Raw genomic sequence first — 6,946 nt, 5'->3', positions numbered from 1 at the left:
TGTGGGGGGGGGGTGCATGTGTGCGTGTGTGTGTGTGTTTGTGTGTGTGTGTGTGTGTGTTTGTGTGTGTGTGTGTGTCGCGGGGTCCTCGATGGCAGATGTAATTTAAGTGTGCATGGCTTCATCAGGGAGAGGGGATGTGTATGGTAGAGGCCACCAACGATGGGGTGCGAGAGAGAAAATGCTCGTAGAGAGGGAAGAGAAGGTGTGTGCGCGTGAGAGGAGTCGACATCGAGAGAACGTGTTTGTTCAAGAGACACCGAGGAAGACTACCATATATCGATGGTGCATGTAGGCGGGAATTAAACAAAGGGATGGTCTTATTGGTTCCGGGGATATAGGGGAAGAGTGAGAGGCAGGGGGGTAGCTAGAAGGAGATTGTTAAGTGTGAGTGTGTGTTTTACCCATCCAGGCGGAAGTTATGTGCACACAAGAGGAGAACGATTCGATGTGGCATTAGGATAGAGGGTAATTAACTACTATGGAGACATAGAGACCTTGAGCATGCATGTGTGATAGGTATACATGTATACGTGGGATGTGTGTGTGCGTGCGCGCATGATCGAGATAAAAGAAAGAAGGCATAAGTCATAAGATCAACGACATGGGAGAGATGGATCGGTATGACAATATGCATGCATGTGAGAATGCAGGGAAGAAGGCCCGACAATTGAGCATGTGTTTTTGTCTTCAAAGATAGTGGCGTGGGCTGGAGCATGCATCTATGGCGAGCAGAGGGAATGAGTCACAATGATTGTGCAAAAGAGGTCAACCTATAAATGCATTTGTATGGAGAGACATATATAGTGTGGGGGATAGGAAGCAAGAGTCCGTGTGAGAAAGAAATGTTGACGGAGAAACTACAGATAGATACAGAGATGGAGATGCTAGATAGAGGGACATCCGCTAGTTTGGGTGTTGGAGATGACCGACGGGTGGTTCAGAGGGTGAAGTTATATATGTGTGTGAGAGGGCACTTGACTGCATGTAGAGAGAAACATATGTAGTGTGCGTGATAGGAATGAAGAGTGAGGGCGAGAAAGAAGGTTGATGGAGAAACAGATAAATAGAAAGATAAAGATGCTAGCTAGTGTGCATTAGATATAGGAATCGAGTTGATCAGAAGGCTGAGTTATGTGTGTGGGTGTGAGAGAGATAGAGAGAGGGTGCATGTGAGTCATATACAAACAGCTATCAGAGAGAAATGAGATCCCGAGAGACGGAGTTTTGTGTCTGTGAGAGATAAAGATATTTCACAACGAGAGTGATAGCTAGAGAGACATATGAGGGAACGCAAGATATCTCTGGGGAGAGAGAGTGTGTGTGACTGACATACAAGAGAACAATGGAGAAATATGAGACCCTCAGAGACAGAGTTGTGTTTGTGTGTGAGAAAGAGATATTTAAGAGCAAGAGTCGTAGGTTCTCATATCTAAGGAGCGAAAGACATCTCTGTATGAGGGGTGTGCGAGTGGCACACATGGGAATAGTAGAGATAAATGAGACCCCGGGAGACAAAAATTTGTGTTTGTGTGAGAGAAAGATATTCCACATGGAGAATCATAGTTAGAGACACATAGCAGGGAGCGAGACATACTTAGAGAGAGATAGAGTGATGAAGGTCGAGGGAGAGAGTACCGTCAGTGTGTTACAAAGATAAAAGATCATTGTCGACATACAGGTAGCACGAGAGATACCCGAGAGACAATGAACGCGTATAGGTACAGAGAGATAGTCCTATATAAGCATGAGTGATAGCTATATGAGACGAATATTTGGATTAAAGGGGATTCAAATATTTAAACTGGATATCACAACATCGATAATATCATAATGCAAATTGGTGTATCAAACATGCATATTCATTTGAATTTGGGCACACGTGTAATGTTATATAGTTTATCAATATTGGTGATCCATAGATTCTTTAATTACAAACAATGCATGGTTTATATGCAATTAATGTCTAAACGGGATTACACTATATGTTGCGTGTGTGAAACAAATTATACATGTTTGAGAAGTAAAAAAACCCACATGCAACACACATTAATTGGGTACAGTTAGCGAGGAATGCATACATTGGATTTCAACGTAAAGTGGTTTCAAATATTTGAAAATCCAAATTGATGGATACAACCTTATGAATCTGAGATCATGCCATTTGTAAACCATATTTATGTACAAATGGTGTTGTGCTTTCGAAAGTATATATAAAAAATGATGTATATAGAATTTAATTCCAACTGAAAATGGATCCCGCTCGGAAAAAATATAATACAAACGGGATTCCAATTGACTTGGCACGGTAAACGTGCACTCTGCAAAATTTGAACGAAGCGGGGAAAGTCGCAGTAACCACCCGAAACCAAAATCTACAAGATGGAAATTACTACTGCCTATCCCTGCCACGCAAAGCCTATCTGCTAGATGTCTATAGGTTTCGATAGGGGTAGGTTTATAATTTCACCCAAACGTGACGTAACCGCCTCTCACCCGGACTCATACATGGTGGGCGCCAAAACACAGTCTGTCCTCGGCCAAAATCGACTCCCTCCCCGATTCATATTCATACACGGTGGGCGCCAAAAAAACTCTCGTCGGCAAATATTTGGTGTATGCGAGATTACTGTCCTATCCCCAACTGACTAATATTGCTGTGATGTAGTAGAAATTTGAAACGAGGGCAAAGTTTGTAAATTTCCTCGCATTTGAGACAAGCGCGCCCTGAATACATGGTTCCCCCTTCCTCTCTACCTCCCTTTTCCCCATTCGTACTCCGTGGGCGCCAAATCACCCTCTCCACCCCACCCTCCTCCGTCCGCTGCCGTCTGCCACCCCATCCACCGCCGTCCTCCTCCACCATGCCGGAGCTGATACCCCAATGCCGCCGTCCATTACAAGAGATCGACCTCTCTCATCCACGGCTTCGGACCAGGATCCTTGCATCCCGTCCTCTCGCTTCATCCCCGTCGTCGTCCACCTTGCCGGCGCCGCTCCTACGACCGTCTCATCCACCATGCCCCACCGCCACCGTCTACCCTCCTAGATCTGCTTCCACGCCACCGACAGCCATTGCTACCGCAGCACCGTCAAATTCTCAGCAGATGCATACACGGCGCCGCACCAGAGGCGGTACTCTTTTGTATCTACTCAACTTATTTATCGCAGCAAGAAAATAGATCGCCACTGCTTTACTCTAATTTCTTGTCTTGGTTGTGAAGTTGCCTTTTTTCGGTTAGCACCTTCAGATCCGCCTTGGCACGCTCAACACTATACTCCCAATGCTTATGGTTTTCCCCTTTTATATTCCACACTAGTTAAATCACAGTAGACTAAATTTCAAAATTGGTTCGGTCAATTTTTCAGAGCTCGCCGGAGTTCGCTGATGTGAACGAAGGGGCTCGGGTGGTTGTGGGGCCTCACCGAACGAAGAAAACTCGATGCGGGTGGGGGTTGGGGCGGGGGTGGGGGTGGGGCTGGCGGAGGAACACAGGCGGTGGGGGCCAGTGGTCCGGCCGGCGACCCGTGCGGTGTTCTGTATGGGAAGAATTAGAGACGAGGAAGAAGAAGGATTAGGAGACGTAGGATCTTCATCCAACCGCCTGAAATGGTCGAGAGACAGCTGGGAGTTGCATTCTTAATGCGCTCTGGTTCATCATGTGTGGGCATGGCGCAACCAACATTTTATTATCCAAAATTTGCTTCCTCTTCTTTACCATGTTCCTCTTCCGTTCTTCTTGTACTCTCTCCGTTCCTAAATACAAGTCTTTGTATAGATTCCACCATGGACTACATATGGAGAAAAATGAGTGAATCTACACTCTAAAATGTATCTGGATACATCTGTATGTGATCCATAGTGGAAATCTCTACCAAGACTTATATTTTGGAACGGGGGGAGTATGATAGTAGTACACTATGTTCCTTGTACTGAAGATGAGCAGGGACATTTGTAGTGTAGAGATCTATACGGTCGGTTGTGATGGACACTTTGAGCCTCTTTGATTCGTAGGATTTTGTAAACATAGGAATAGGATTTGTAGTGGCCTGCCCACTTGAAACCTATAAGAATAGCAAGGAAATGTGGGGAGCTGTGTCGCCTTTGAGAGTTACAGTGATATTAACAGTACCGCACCTTCACTTGAAGAGAGCTAGTATCCGAAGCCTTTCTAGCCGTACCGGCAATACTAGCACATATATTCCAGCAAGTTCCACTTTGCTGATTTTACTCTGATGATTAAGGTTTTCCTGTTATATCTACACTATGATCTATGTAGCTGCTTTGTGTCGCACTAGCAGCAATCCACTCTTGAAGCTAAACACTGCAATGACTTAAAAAATTGGCACCAAGGCATTGAGTGCCATTCTAGATGCAATGAAACTCACACGCTCCCCACCTATTGACTCTTGTTCAGAATATGATCCTAATGACTCTTGTTCAAAATTGCCACATATAGAGAGACAACATGGAATTGCATTTCTTTGGGCGCTATGATTCATCATGAGTGGGCAACCAACATTGTATGCAATGAAGCGGAACCTCAAGAATATGCTTCCTCTTCTGTTCTTTAACATGTTCCTCTTTGTTTATTCTGTATTTAGTACGTACAATATGTTCCTTCTCAGGAAGGGGCACAGGGACATCTGCAGTGAACAGCTGATAGAGCTGGCCTGTACGTGATCGATAGGCTTTCAATTACTAGCAGCAATACAACACCATATTTTCAAGCCAGTTCCACTTTCCCGATTTATATATCGTGGTTATGGTGTACCCCTGTTATGTACACTATGATCTGCCTAGTTGTTGTGTGCTCTTGTTATCATGGTTTGGCAATAAACTCTCTATACAGTGTATTATGAACCTATCATCTGCCAACTATCCTTACTTCTGGAGCCTATTTTTTGTGTACTCGTGCCAGATTATATAAATGCATGCACCATATTATAGCACACATGAGCTCTCTCATCAGAATCCAGTGATAGCACACAAGTGTTTACAGGGGCGCCCCTATATTAGAATATCATCTGCTTTACAAAGATAATCTCACAACTATTTATGTTTTAATGGTTCTCAGATATTATATGCAATTACAGTGAATATCAGAATCCGCGCATCGGAAGAATATTGTGGAACACTGCAATGACTTACAAAATTGGCACCAAGGCATTGAATGCCATTCTGGATGCAATGAAACTCATACGCTCCCCACCTATTGATTCTTGTTCAGAATATGATCCTAATGACTATTCTAACCTCGAGGAGTCAAAGGCAGATGGCCTATCCTATTCACCCATGAAGGTGCCTGTTCTAATTTGGCAAGGTTTTATTGATTGCGCGTATCTTGCATATGTTGTCTTGCATTTCTTCTACTTTGTTGCACCGCCATCTGCTTAGTTTACTCATCATATATGTCGAGATGCCATGCCCATCCATTATCAATACACATTCGATCTGTCATCATACCATGTTTTTTCACTCAAATGTTGTTCTTGTGTATCAGACAGGAAAAAGGAAGAGGGTGATTGCCGAACCTAAAGGAGCACTAGCAAAGTCCTTGAAAAACGTGGTGGTGCCGGAGAAATCAGACAGCACCCCACTTATATTGGTTGTACAACCAGTGACACAAAACGTAGGACCGACTCCAGCAGACTGTACCCATACTTCACTGGCCACACCACTAGCCCCACCACACAGGACCTGCACTCCAGCAAAAGGTATACTGATTTCATTTGCCATAGCAGCAGCCGTACCACAGAAAAATCCCACTCCAGCAAAAACTAAAACAAGTCCACCGGCCAAAGACCTATCCCAACTGCAGAGATGGCTAATGCCTGCAGATTGGAACCCCATTCCATTTATTCCCAGTTTAAAAGACAATGCTTTCAATGTTGTTAGGGACTACATGCATATTTTCCCATCATGGGAAGATTATAGTGAAGACAAACACCATTTTCACATCTTCCTGTCCAACTTATGTGTAAGTGTTATTATTCATGGTTATTATTTTCCTGTTTTCTGCTGATTGAACACATCAATGATTTACATTACATTGTTGTAACTAGGCGAGGGTCAATCTGGATAGTCATGATGAGCAAATCTTGCTTGTGCTTTTCAAGGAAGCATTGCAGCAGTATCGGCGTTACCTGAGGAAATCACACTTTGATGACAAGTCTATAAACGAATTTCCGGTGAAGTCTCCTGTGGTAAATTTAGAAGACATTGAATGGAAAAACCTTGTTATGCACTGGTCTCGTTCCCAGGATGAGGTACTGTCTATGAAATCACATGACAATTTGAACTTCTACTTTTCCGCATGTTCCTTACGGATCTTTTTTGCAGGAAATCTGCTCGAAGAAGAATTCTGGTTTGAAAAGAACGAGAGGATATCGCAAATATGCTACCCGCTGCTTTGCTCCTGTTAGTACCTGTTGTCCTGTATCACTATATTTACATACATACCTGGTTCATTATGTGACAGCAGTATGCATGATAGCTTGCTTATCAATTGTTCGCTCCAAATTATCTGATCTGTATGAATGGTTACATTAGTGTAGAATATATCCAATGCCAACGAATTTTTTTAGCTCTGCATTGTTCTTGTATGTACATGCTGTCCTTTATTAGTGTACTTATATTGACAGGTAGTTGTTCATGTACCATCACTCTGCAGCTTATTTTCCTTTGCCCTCCATTTTCTACACATCAAATCTATATTTACTCTTACCATAAGGTTGGTACTGTAGAAGTTTAGCTGTGCATTGCTCTTGGCTGTGCCTTTTGCATGTATCGCTGCACATACATTTATAGCTACTTGGTTATGTAGCATCACTCTTCATCTTATCTTAAATATTCTCCTTTTTCCGTATATTATCACATCTATATTTACTCTTAACAAAATGTAGAATAAAGGCAATGCTTATGAAGAAGATTCTGTGGTAAACT

This window comes from Triticum dicoccoides, chromosome 4B, assembly GCF_002162155.2.
Source record: "Triticum dicoccoides isolate Atlit2015 ecotype Zavitan chromosome 4B, WEW_v2.0, whole genome shotgun sequence".
NCBI lineage: Eukaryota > Viridiplantae > Streptophyta > Magnoliopsida > Poales > Poaceae > Triticum > Triticum dicoccoides.
Note: the sequence above shows the minus strand (reverse complement) of the source record.